This window comes from Protopterus annectens, chromosome 11.part0 (assembly GCF_019279795.1).
Source record: "Protopterus annectens isolate FY-2018-M chromosome 11.part0, PAN1.0, whole genome shotgun sequence".
In the NCBI taxonomy this organism is placed as follows: Eukaryota; Metazoa; Chordata; order Ceratodontiformes; family Protopteridae; genus Protopterus; species Protopterus annectens.
The window spans coordinates 700,900,166-700,914,544 of NC_056745.1; the positions used below are offsets into that span (position 1 = coordinate 700,900,166).

The 14,379-nt window shown below is 44.2% G+C and overlaps 1 protein-coding gene across 4 annotated transcripts in view; it reads left to right on the forward strand.

Annotated features, from left to right (window-relative positions):
• Positions 1–14,379, forward strand: part of LOC122815561 (DENN domain-containing protein 5B-like) — a 1,792,502-nt gene that overhangs the window by 263,064 nt on the left and 1,515,059 nt on the right. The gene's annotated exons all lie outside the window — the stretch shown is intronic.

The following is a 14,379-nucleotide window of genomic DNA, read 5'->3' on the forward strand; positions in this document are numbered from 1 at the left end:
ATCCTTGGAGGCTTTCCCATTGTCTGCACCTGATGTTTATGGGGAAACTTGGCTGATAATATCTGAGGAACTAAGGGGGATTCTTGGCTGATAATATCTGAGGAACTAAGGGGGATTCATCAGATTTTAGTCAGGGAGGAAATTCCTGCCAAAACCCTGTGAGGATTTTATGGATGGACATCCCACAGTAAAAGAAACAGAAGGCAAAGTATAGTTTCCCTGTTGCAAAGGATCTTCAGAGTGGTATGACAGGATTTCACTCAGGGTTTGTTTAATGCTTTGATAGCCTTGAAGCCTTCTCAATGAGTCTCTGTTTTTGCCTCCCCTGTCTTCCACTTCTGTTAAGATACCTAGGGGACAGGATTCTTGCAATGAGGATTTGGATTCTGGGGAAGAATCCCTGACCTTTTCTTCCCAAATGCCATCCCTCCTGGACTGCACTTCCGAGAAAGAGGATTTTTTTGAGTCTAGACTCCCCTTGGAAGAGTTATGCTTTGGCTTACTATTGCCCAAATGATTAACTATTTTAAGTGGGACTGTTCACAGGTCTCTGACATTCAAAAGTGATACTATAAGGTCCTACAGATGGAGTTTCTCAAACCAGCAGCTGTCCCTCCTGATGTTCTTCATGTTTGACTGTTGCAGTCATTACATTTGGGTAATCTGCTGGCAGGTTGCCCTCAGTCGGCCTGATTAACAAAGTCTTGGGTCCTGCGTCGGTTGCTGTCCCTTCTTCCATGATGTCAGGTCGTCAGGGGTATAAAACATGCATCCAATGACATTACATCAGTCTTTCTTTCTGTGCGGTGCCTGAAGCAGAAGCAGTTCACAAGTGCCGGTCGGCAACTCCTGAAATTTTTGTTTTCGAGTTTCAGAACCGAAGTCTTCAACTTAAAGCTAAGCACCCCGTTGGGGAAACTTTTTCTTGCTCTTTACTGATTTCAGTAAAAGTTAATAATTGCATTACTTGTGGAAAGCAAATACCTCACAGTGATTTTCATTCGTACTGTATTCCTTGCCTAGGCCCTGACCATGATGTACCTTGCTGTCAGTTTTGTGCTTTATTTAATCAGTGCACTATCAGTCGTTGGTACTTTTTTACCTCTAAATATTTCGGTTCTCTGTTTAATTCCCCAGAAATGTCGTCGGTTACCCATCTGACTACTGGGATTCCGAAAAAATGCAAAGATAAAGACAGAGACAGGCCGCCGAGTTCCAATACTCCCGACGATGCTTCTCCTAAGCAGCCCCTGATATCCGCTACTTCTAATTCACAGGCCTCTACTGAGACCCATTCGGAGTCAGGTATGCTGCGGGAGGCTTCACCTGTGGAACCCGCGGATGTCTCTACCTTGGATGGTTCCGGAGCTGCTGAGCAGGCACCGGCTTCTGAGGGTGTATTCAGGCCTACAGACTTGCATATTAAATTGACTCCACCTTCATTACTAAGGCATAAATCTCAATCTATGTCTAAAAAAACGATGCCCAGGCCACATGTTCAGGCCCCTATGCTGAAGATCTAATTACTCTAATCAGGGGTAGTCAACCCCCCCCCGCCCCACTAAGAGGCCTGGGGCTAAGCTTGATTATGAATCTTCTAATCAGGTTTTTGTTTCTTCTGATTCTTCTAATGACCTGGATATGTTCATACCTACTTATGAGGATTCTGATGCAGAGGATTCCATTCTCTCTGCTTCCCCTCCTGAAGATTTTTCTTTTGTGGAAACTTTACATACCTTAAGGGAGCATTTCCACTGGGAAAGTCTGGAATTTTCTGATTCATAAAAGAGGCTTAGGGATTTCCTTCTTCTTCCTCAGCATAGGCTCTTGGCTATACCTCCTGTACTAGACATTGTTGATGATGTGTTTTCAGAATCCAATATGGCCCCTGATTCCCTGCCTCCATCTCCTAGTAAACCTGACAGATACTACAGGATTCCTGAGTCCCACAAATTCCTTTTCAAAAATCATGTTGCTGATCCAGAAACCATTTCTCAGGGGCTCAAGGGCATTAAGGCTTCTACTGCTAAAAACCCTACCCCTTCTGATAGAGACTCCAGGGCACTGGATAGATGTGGTAAGAAAGTTTATACTTCTGCAACCTTGGCAATCAGGGCTTTAAACTGCCAATTTCATATGTTAAAATATCAACAGCATATTAATGGACTGCTTAAACAGAAAATGATGTTTCCTGACTGTGTGGAAAATAAAGATTTACAGGATTTATTGCATTCTGCTGAACAAATTGGAAAACATACTTTGCAATGTGGTTTTGATTCTTTAGAAGCCTCCTGCAGGGCTGCTATTTCTGGGTCTGTGCTTAGAAGGCATGCTTGGCGTAAGGAGCAATCTTTGCCTGATCATGTTAAAGCAAAATTGTTGGATGCTCCTTTAAATCAGGACAGTCTGTTTGGCAATAAGGCTGAAGAAGTTCTAAAAAAAGATGGAAGATGAAGCTAAATGTATGCAAACTGTTATTTCTTACAAGTGCAACCTCCAAGATTTAGTAGGCTCTGGCCTACTAAGAATTGATCATTTCGAGCTCCTTCCAGGTCCTCTCAAGCCAAACCCAGACACTCCAAAAACACCAGGTTTCAGTCCCAGGGGACTCTCAGAACTAAGCAATGGAGGGCCTCCACTTCCAAATCTGGAAATAAGACACCCCCCTATGGTAAACAGTCTCAATGACTTCCTTTTAAAATTACCACGCACTTACCTTTTAGCCACCCCTTTGGGGGGAAAGATTGCTCTTCATGCAAAGAACTGGGAACTCATAACCCAGGATACTGTCCCAGGGATACAGATTTCATTTTCACATGTTGCTAACACCAAACGGGTGGCCAGACCTGCCCCCAAATCAGTGGGCAGAGGCTCAAAAACAAGTACTTTCCCTCTTAAACATGGGGGCTATTCACCCAGTACCAGTAGAGGAAAAGGGACAGGGTTTCTATTCCAGGCTCTTTCTGGTACCCAGAAAAGACAAATCATGGCGTCCAATTCTAGACCTGTCTACTCTAAACACCTTTCTGGACATTCCAAAATTCAAGATGCTGACTCTTCACCAATTACTTCCTGTGCTAGGCAAAGATGCCTGGTTGGCAACTTTAGATTTAAAAGAAGCATACCTGCACATCCCAATCCGGGAATCTTGCAGAAGATACCTATGCTTCAAAGCAGGCTACTTGCATTATCAGTTCTCTGCACTGCCCTTTGGCTTGTCTACTGCGCCCAGGGTATTCACAAAGTGCCTGGCTCCATTTATTGCATTTTGCAGGCAAAGAAATATTCAAATATATCCGTACCTAGACAATTGTCTAATTCAGGCAGAAAACCAGGCCATACTTCTAAATCATCTGGCGTTTGTAAAAAGGGTTCTAACTTGTCTAGGGTACACCATAAACAAAAAGAAATCACAATTGGTACCCTCTCAACAGATTACATTCCTGGGTGCAAGCTTGAATACAACTGCCCAGATGTCTTTCCTCACGCCAGAGAAGCAAATTCATTTGGTAACTTACTTCAAACAAGTGGCCACAAAAAGCCTGCTATCTGCAAGACAAATACTGAAAGCCTTGGGGTTCATGGCCTCCTGCATTCTTCTAATTCCGTATGCAAGACTGCATATGAGAAAACTACAGTGGTACTTAAAAAGTCTGTGGAATCAACATTGTCACCGCCTGGAAGCAATGATTCCTATCTTACCTTGCCTACACCTAGAATTCCTATGGTGGGCAGAGGCCTGCCACCAAAACAAGGGACTGCCATTCACACTACCCCCTGCCACCCAAACCCTAACTACAGATGCATCAGACTATGCATGGGGGGCTCACCTGGCAGGGAAGTGCATTCAGGGCAAATGGAACCCAAATCAAATGCACCTACATATCAATCAAAAAGAAATGTTAGCTGTACAGAATGCTCTGACAGCCTTCAAGGACTACATTCTTCCAGGACAACTAATGGTAAAGACGGACAACACCATGGTTATGTGGTACATAAACAAGCAGGGGGGTACACATTCTTACCCCCTTTGCAGACTAGCCATGGCATTGTGGAACACAGCCTTGAGCTACCAAGTGCACCTACAAGCTCAGTTCCTGCGAGGAAAATTGAATACACTGGCAGATGGACTAAGCAGAAATCTCATGGACCCACACGAGTGGAAACTGGAACCATGGATTTTCAACATGTTGACAAGCAAATGGGGAGAGCCCAGACATAGATCTATTTGCCTCCCCTCAGAACTACCAATTGGACAAGTTTTGCACAAGGACTCCCCACAAAGAAGCATGGAAAGTGGATGCTCTGTCCTTCAGCTGGAAAAGCCTGTCAGTCTACGCCTTTCCCTCTCTGCTTCTGCTCTCCAAAGTACTGCTAAAAGTCAAACAGGACAAACCAAGAATGATTTTGATTGCTCCAGACTGGCCATGCCAACACTGGTACCCACTCCTGCGCAGTGTGTCACAAATACCTCCATGGCACCTGCCTCAGACCCCCTTCCTTGCTGTCTCGGCAGGGGAACCAAATTCTGCACCCTCGGCTTCTGACATTGAACCTTGCAGCCTGGCTAATCACTTAAATTCACCTTTATCATCCCTCAACAAACCTTGTAAATATTAGAAGAGCGTTGCACCACAAGTATTAGTATTTCATCTGAATATTCAAACTTACTTAACAACCAAACTGTGGTGGTGGTGCTGCGGTAGCGTTGTCGCCTCACAGACGTTGCCCGTTCGATTCTCAGTTAGAGCATCTTCTGTGTGTCGACATGCGTGGATGGGCGTTCCTTCATTGAAGGTTGTGCGTTAGGCCCGGCAAGCCAGCACGTAAAAATCAACTGCCAATCATTAGCGGACTGGAGTTCCGCTGTGTCGATCCCTAACCGGTAAAAGCCGAAAGACTTAACAACCAAAATGATGAAAAAGCAGCTACAAAGCAGTAGCTTCAATAACAGGCTTGTGCCATGTTAAATCCACAATATATGAAATATAAAGATTTTCTGTTGTAAAAGTCAAGTGGCGTAATTCCATAGCTTTAAAACATGTAGATGTCATAAAAACAGAAAAAACAAACATAAAAGTGAAGAACCTGTGATGGATGTCATCTTGGAGGCGAGAAGGCCTAGTACTAGAAAATCTTATGCTGACAAATGGAAAAGATTCTGTGCCTGGAACCAATCTTTAGGGATGAGCACAGTAGGTGCCCAGTTTACCTCAGATTTTACAGTACTTAACTGAGATGCTTCACAAGGGCCTGTCTTTTTCCTCTATTAAAATCCACACTTCAGCTATTTCAGCTCACTATAACACAGAACCACCCCTTTTCTCTCATCTCCTGCTCAAGCAGTATCTCAGAGGGGGGCAAAGAACTTGAGACCACCCAGGAAAGCTGCTACCCCTGCCTGGGACCTTAACTTTGTTTTGGAGAAGCTCACTCTACCTCCTTTCGAGCCAGCTGCTACTGCAGACTTAAAATTTCTTTCTTGGAAAACAGCCTTCCTTTTAGCAATCACTTCAGCTAGAAGGATATTGGAATTACATGCCCTTATGGCAGTGGAGCCTTTCATCATCTTTCATGTGGACAGGGTATCTCTGAGGACCAATCCATCCTTCATGCCCAAGGTGGTTTCCAGTGTGGCCCTTAATCAGTCCATTCATTTGCCAACCTTCTTTCCCAATCCACAGAACAAAAGGGAACGGATTCTGCATTCCTTGGATTTGCACAGACAACTGAGATTCTACTTGGACAGGACTAAATCTCAAATAAAATCTGACCAATTGCTGGTAGCATTTGCTGCAGGGGCAGAGGGGAAGGCTATTTCAAAACAAACCATTTCTAAATGGATAAAGCCGTTGCATTCATTTCTGCTATAAGCACCATGGAAAACCTAGCCCCCAGAGGATCAGATCTCACTCCACCAGGGCTGCATCTACTTCTGCAGCCTTTCTCAGAGGTGTTCCTGCCAAGGATATTCTAGAAGCTGCTACCTGGAGTTATGTACATAGTTTCACCAAGCATTATCATTTTCCAATTTTCTCTAAATCCAGAGCTGGTTTTGCCACTGCTGTCTTGCAGGGCCTTATAGCTGGCCCTAATACTGTATAAACTCCTCCTTCCAACCATAGCTTTGGGAATCTACCCAAATGTAATGACTGCAACAGTGGAACACGAAGAACATAGCACTGTTGTGTACACTTACCATAAATGTAGATGTTCGAGTGTATTCACTGTTGCAGTCTTGGTTACCCTCCCTCCAGCCCCCTATTTTTCTCTAGCTATGCCTCTTCTTTCTTTTACTATGCTTAAAAGCCTTTTTGGTTGAAGGTATATTTTTGTGTTTTTTAATTTTATTGGCTCCCCATTAGGGGGGCACCTGACATCTAGTGCAAGAAAAACTGATGTAATGGCATCGGATGCATGTTTTATACCCCTGACGACCTGATGTCATGGAAGAAGGTACAGCAACCGATGCAGGACCCAAGACTTTAATCAGGCTGACTGAGGGCAACCTGCCAGCAGATTACCCAAATGTAATGACTGCAACAGTGAATACACTCGAACATCTACATTTATGGTAAGTGTACACAACTGTACTTTCTGACTGCACTTTTGGATACTTTTTCTGCAGCTTCTGTAGCTCTTGACTCCTCCTGCATCAAAAAAGTCTGATAGGTTCTACAAGGTGCCTGTGGACTGCAAATTTCTTTATAAGTGCACTTCTGCTGATCTTTCAGTGGTATCATTTTCTTCTGAAAAACCCTCTATGTTGCTGCCATCTACTAAGAATAGTAGGACTATGTAAAGGTTGGCCATGAAGATTTACACTGCTGCCACCTTATCCTTTAGGGATGTTAACTACCAGACTCATATGACCAGGTATGATTTGGCCACCCTTTCCCACATTTATAAGGTTGTTTCTGATCTTCCTGATTCTGATGGAAAGGCTTCTGCCCTTTCCCTGTTGGGGTCCACTTTTCAAGTTGCCTGTCGTTCAGTAAAATGCGGCTGTTGCCTGTTTCAGGGCTGCTGCCTTTGGCTCGGTGATGAGGTAATATTCCTGGCTGTGTCTTCATCATCAAAGCCAAACTTTTGGATGTACTTCTGGATAAGAAAAGTTTTTTTTAGAACTGCTGCTGCTGACTTATTTAAGTCTCTACAGGGTAAGGGTAAGGCCTGCAGGAACTGAAGCGTATGTTTCCCTTATTCCCAAGTTTCAAAGAAACTGTCCTTCCAAGTCTCCCTTTGTTCTTAGATAGACCCTCTTAAGGGTAAAAAGGGTTCTAGGCATATTACTCCTAAGTCTACTCAGAATCCTCCTTCTCTGAAGCCTTCTTTACAGGGTAAGCTTGGTTCTATTTGATGTTTGGCCTTCCCTTCCCCTTGGCCAGGTTCCCTTGTCTCTCTGCCTTTCGTTATATCTTCCAAATGGGCATTGGATCACCTCAGATTCTTGGGTTCTCTTGTTTATCTGTCAGGGATATTTTATGGTTTAGGAATCTCATCCTCCTTTTTTCAGGCATTCCTCAACCTCCTCGAGAACAGCTTTCTCATTTTCCAGATGTTCTGCAGTCCCTTTTAGATCAGTGTACATTTCAGCTTGTTTTACCCACAAGGTGGGAAAATTTTTACTCCGGAATGCTTTTGCTTTCTTTGAAGGAAGGTATGTGGAGAACCAATTCTGGATCTTTCTCTGCTCTACACCTTTCTCATAATTCCTTCTTTTTGGATGTTGTCCCTTCAGACCTTGTTCCTCTTCTTCTTCCTAGGCCTTCATGGTTTCTCTGTATTTCAAGGATGCATACCTTCACATTCCTGTTCATCTTCAGTTCAGGAAATGTTTACATTTCTCTGTTTCTTCCTTGCATTTTTCAGTTTTCTACTTTGCCCCTTTGACCTCTCTACTGTCCAGAGGGTGTTCACCAAATGCCTCACTCCTTTCTTTGCTATTTGCAGGCTTCAGGGTATGCAGATTTTTCCCTACCTAGACAATATGCTCATTCAGTCTACTGCAGGATTTTCAGTTTACTTTTCATCTTTTACACAGTCCGGGCTTTGCCATAAACCTCCAGAAATGAGTCCCGGTGCTTGTTAGGATCACATTTTTCTCAGTTGCAGGCTTCAGACTATTCCATTGCTGGCATCTCTCCTTGTCCCCAAGGTTCTGTTCCTGACTGCCTTTTTCCACTGTCATGTAGTATCTCAGGGTTGGCCTCTACCCCTCCCTTTCACCAGGCTCCATGTAAGAAAGTGCAGTGGTACCTCAAATCAGTGTTGCTCCAACATTGCCACCCCCTGGATTTCCCTGTTCCCTTTCTCCCTTATCTTGAGTTTGAGCTGAAGTGGTGGATTCCTCAACTCTGTCTCAATCCAGATCTTCTTTCAAGCTTCAGTTCCCTCTCAGGAACTTTTCATGGACCCCTCAGAAGTGGGTCCAGGGTCTTTGGCCTCCCCATCAGAGGTCAAACCATATCAACATAAAAGAGATGGGGGCTTTCCCTTTGGCTTTGCAGGCTTTCCTTTCCCTCTTTCATCCCTGGCCCCTCAAAATCTCAGACAATACAACAGTGATGTGATAAGTCATTAAATAGGGGGGCACAAGGTCCTGTCGCCTTTACAGACTAGCTCTTCAGGACTTGGATCAAGCTATCCAGTATCAAGTGACTCTTCAGCTGGTTTACATTCCCATAGAGCACAATCTCATGGCAGACTCTTTAAACAAGTCCAGAACCCAGGGTCATGAATGGATGCTTCCCAGAGACGTGTTCTTGGACATTACCCCATCGATAGACATTTCTAGGGTAGATATTTTAACCCCCTGTGAACAGACAACTTCCTGTATTCTGTTCCAGAGTCCCAAGTCCTCTAACTTGGAAATTGGATGCCCTACCTTCTCCTTGGAAGGAAGTATTTCTCTACACACACACACACACACACACACACACACACACACACACACACACACACACACACACACACACACACACCCCACACACCCTATCCGTTACCACAAGTTCTGTGCAAGAACAGGCAGGACTCTCCCAAAGTCTTGCTAGTGAGTCCTTTTTGACTGAGACAGCACTGGTTACCCTTGTTTTTCTTTCTTACTTGGCCAGGGGCAATCACCATAGGTTAACTCACCGGGTCGATTTTCTCACACAAGACAAGGGATTTTATGTTCATTCTCACCTGTCCGCTTTTCAAATGACACTGTGGATGATAGAGATTTGATCCCTTTTAGGTACTTCTTTTCTGAGGATGTACTTCAGGTTCTGCAGGAGGCCAGGGAACCAACTTCCGGAAAATCATACATGTCTAAATGGAAAACATTTTCTGTCTGGTGCATCTCTCACAATCAAGATCCCTTAACTGTGGATGTTCCTTTGGTTTTCTCTTATTTGTATGATCTGCTTCATGCTGAGTTGACATATTCTTCAATAAATGCTCACCTGTCAGCAATTTCTGCTTGTCTGCCCTTGAATCTTTCTCTGGCCTCTAGGTTTGAGGTCAGACTGTTTCTTAAGGATGTCCTTCACACTGGGCTTCCCAGGAAGCCTATTCCACTTTCTTGGGACCTCAGTTTTTACTTGAAAAATTGACCCAGGCTCCTTTTGAGCTTGCCTCTTCAACTTCCTTACAATATTGTACTTGGAAGTCTGTTCTTATTTTGAATCTTGCTTCTGACAAGAGAATTTCTGAACTTCAGGCTCTCGTGACTATTCTTCCTTTTTTTAATTTTTCATAGACACAGGTTATCCCTTCATACAATTCCTTCTTTTATAACCTAGGTGGTCAATCAGTTGTCCCTTAATACGTCTGTTCGCCTCCCTTCCCTTTTTTCCTTCTCCTCAGTCTGCCAGTGAGAAGGTTCTTCACACCTTGGATTTTTATAGGCAGCTCAGATGTTCGTGTTTCACTGTTGCAGTCATTACTCTTGGGTTATCCTGCTGGCAGGCTACCCGCAGTTGGCCAGAATTCCAAAGTCTAGGTCCGGCGTCTGTTGCTGTCACCTCTTCCCTAACGTCAGTGCGCCAGGGGTATAAAAGATGCAGCCGATACCATTTTCTTCAGTCTTTCTTTTAGTGCAGTGCCCAAAGCAAAAGCAGTTTGCAAGTGCCGGTCGGCCGACTCCTGAGATTTTCACAGACGAATTTCAGATCCAAAGTCTTCATTAAAGCTAAGTACCCAGTTTGGAAAACTTTTTTCTTGCTCCAGACCGATGTCAGAAAAAGTTAACAATTGTATTTCTTGTGGGAAGCAAATACCTCATAAGGATTATCATTCTTACTGTATTCCTTGCCTAGGCCCTGATCATAACGTTGCTAGCTGTCGGTTTTGTGCTAGATTCAACAAACGCACTATTAAGCATCGGTTTGATTTTGCTTATCATTACTTTGGCCGAAAAATCAATTACATAATCCCGTCGGAACAGCCGACGACCGGAGTTTCTAAAAAACACAAAGAAAAAGAGAAGGACAGGCATCAGAGATCCATAACCAACGACGAGGCTTCCGCTAAGCCAGTCGCCGGTTCTCAGTGAGGCGCTTTCGCAGCCCCTGACACCCGCAACCTCAGAGCCACAGGTTGCTGACGACTCCCACATGGAGCCAGCTAGGCCTCTGGATACTCAAGGTATTGGACACTCGGAATTCATTCCCTCAGATGGGTCCGGAGCCGCTGAGCAGGCATCGGCTTCTGAGGGTGTTTTCAGACCTACACAGCTATATGTAAAGCCTACTTCAGCTTCAAAAGCAAAGATTACAGCAGCTTTAAAGACAAAGAAACAAGTACAGCATTCTCCAGGACAGACTTCCATGCCTAAGAAACAGATGCTCAAAATGGCCGAAGACCTTATTACCTTGATCAGGGGTTCCCATCCCCCTCCTGACAAGAGGCCTAGGCAAGAGACAGACTATGACTCTTCAGATCAGGTTTCCATTTTTTCTGACCCCTCTTCTGTACAGGAATACTCTCTTCCTCCCTATGAGGATTCTGATGCTGAAGAATCCATTCCTTCAGCCTCTCCTCCTGAGGATTATTCTTTTGGGGAAACCCTGCATACCATGAGGGAGCACTTCCACTGGGAGAGCCAAGATTACTCAGAATCAAAGAAAAGGCTTTAGAGATTTTCCTTTACTTCCTCAGCACAGGCCTCTTGCTATTCCCCCTGTGCTAGATGTTGTAGGTGATGTATTTTCAGAGTCTGGCCTTTCTCCAGACTCCTTACCTCCAGCTCCTGTTAAACCAGACAGATACTACAGGGTTCCTGATTCACATAAATTTCTTTATAAAAACCATGCTGCTGACCCAGAAACGATTTCTCAGGGTCCCAAGGGGGTTAAGGCCGCTACTGCAAAAAAAACTGTCCCTTCTAACAGGGATTCATGGGCACTAGACAGATGGGGAAAAAGGTTTACACTTCTGCTACTTTGGCTGTGAGGGCTTTAAATTGTCAATTTCATATGATTAAATATCAGCAATACTTAATGTCACTGTTAACACAGAAAATGTTGATTAATTCTGATTGTACAGAAAATAAGGAAATACAGGATTTATTGCATGCAACTGAACAAGTGGGAAAGCATACATTGCAATGTTGTTTTGATTCTCTGGAGGCCTCCTGCAGGGCCGCAGTGACGGGTTCTGTCATTAGGAGGCATGCTTGGGTAAAGGAACAAAATCTGCCTGATCATGTTAAAGCAAAATTATTAGATGCTCCATGACAGCATGATACTTTATTTGGTGTTAAAGCAGAGGAGGTTTTGAATAAAATGGAGGACAAAGCGAAATCTATGCAAACAGTAAAGGATTTCTTACAGGTTCAGCCACCAAAATTTAGCAGGAACTGGCCTACAAAGAATTGGTCCTTTCCAGTGTTGGACAGGCCACAAAGAGGCAGATACAGATGTCCCAGAGGCAGATCCCAGCCCCAGGGCTCATACAGGCCTAAACAATGGGGCATTTCTACCTCCAAAAGTGGAGAAGACAAAGCACAGCCATATAGGAAACAGTCCCAATGACTTGCCTCTGCCAGCACCAAGCACTTATCTTCTTGCAGCCCCCTTAGGGGGAAAACTAGCACTTTTCTCTCAAAATTGGCACATGATCACCCAGGACAAATGGGTATTGAATATAGTGTCCCAGGGCTACAGGTTCTACTTTCACACTCTGCCAAAGGCAAAAGGTATGCCAAACCTGCCACACAATCAATGGGCAGAGGCACAAAAACAAGTTTCGTCCCTTATGCAAATGAGGGCCATTCAGCAAGTACCACAGCAAGAGCAGGGACAAGGATTTTACTCAAGAACTTTTCTTGGTTCCCAGAAAGGACAAAGCCTGGAGACCAATACTGGACCTGTCTTTTCTAAACACATTTCTGGACGTTCCAAAATTCAAAATGTTAACTCTGCAGCAGCTTCTGCCTATGTTGGGCAAGAAGGCTTGGCTTGTAACTTTGGACCTAAAAGAGGCATAGCTGCATAGATCTATTTGCCTCCCCTCACAACTGCCACCTACAGAAATTCTGCAGACAATCTTGCAGAAGATACCTCAGATTCATAGCTGGCTCAATGCACTACCAATTCTCTGTACTGCCTTTTGGCTTATCTACTGCGCCCAGGGTCTTCACAAAATGCCTGGCACCAATAATTGCATTTTGCAGACAAAGAGGAATTCAAATTTATCCTTACTTGGGTGACTGCCTTATACAAGCAGAGAACAAGGACACTCTACTAAAGCATCTGTCGTTCATAAAAAGATTATTAATTTGCCTAGGGTACACAGTAAACGAAAATAAATCAAAACTAGTACCCTCTCAAGAGATAATATTCCTGGGTGCAAGCTTAAATACAACTGCCCAGATGGCTTATCTCACGCCAGACAAACAAAGGCAACTAACTTCTTACTTCAAAATGTTGGCAACAAAGACCCAGTTATCTGCAAGAAAAATTCTGCAGGCCTTGGGCTTCATGGCATCCTGCATTCTGCTAACTCCATATGCCAGACTGCATATGAGGAAACTTCAGTGGTACCTAAAAAGTGTCTGGACTCAACGTTGTCAAAGCCTGGAAGCATTAATTACCCTCATTCCTTGCCTGCAACAGGAGTTTCAATGGTGGGCTCATGCCCATCACCTCAACAAGGGACAGCCATTCACTCTACTCACAGCCAGGCAGTCAATAACAACAGATGCATCAGATTATGCCTGGGGAGCACACATGGCAGGAAAATGTATTCAGGGCACATAGTCCACAAGCCAAATGCATCTACATATCCATCAAAAAGAGATGCTAGCTGTTCAGAATTCCCTGACAGCTTTCAAGGATCTACTTCATCCAGGACAACTACCGATAAGGACGGACAATACTACAGTCATGTGGTACATAAACAAGCAGGGAGGCACACATTCCTACCCCCTCTGCAGACAAGCCATGACTTTGTAGAACACAGCATTGACTTATCAAGTACACCTGCAAACACAATTCGTGCCAGGAAAGAACAATACTCTGGCAGACGAACTAAGCAGAAACCTTACGGATCCCCACGAGTGGAAACTGGATCCACAAGTCTTCAGCATGATAACAAAGGAATGGGGATGCCCAGACATAGATCTATTTGCCTCCCCTCACAACTGCCACCTACAGAAATTCTGCACAAGGACTTATCACAAGCAAGCATGGAAAGTGAATGCTCTGTCATTCAGCTGGAAAAGTCTAACAGTATATGCCTTTCCTCCTCTGCCTCTCCTCCCCAAGGTACTCCTAAAGGTCAGACAAGAGAAGCCAAGAATGATTCTGATTGCCCCAGACTGGCCACGCCAGCACTGGTACCCAATCCTAAAAAGCTTGTCTCAAGGCCCAGCCTGGACATTGCCTCTAATTCCTCACTTAATGACCCAGTGAAACAATCAAATTCTGCACATCCAACTCAGGACCCTAAATCTGGCAGCATGGCGGATAATGTAACCATTCAAAGCACACCTCTCTCTAAAACAGTGATGGATGTTATTTTGAAGGCCAGGAGGCCCAGTACCAGAAAATCTTATGCAGGAAAATGGAAAAGATTCTGTGCTTGGAACCAGGCACAAGGAATTGACACATCGGTACCAAACATTCCTCAGATTTTACAGTACCTAACTGAGATGCTGGACAAAGGCCTATCCTTTTCATCAAGTAAAATTCATGCCTCTGCCATTTCAGCTCATTACAATACGCAACCTCCTATTTTTTCACATCCATTGCTAAGACAGTACCTCAGAGGGGCCAAAAACATAAGACCTCCAAGGAGAGCCCCAATACCTGCATGTGACTTCAATTATGTCTTGGAAAAACTCACACTGCCGCCTTTTGAGCCAGCTAATGCAGCTGATATAAAGTTTTTATT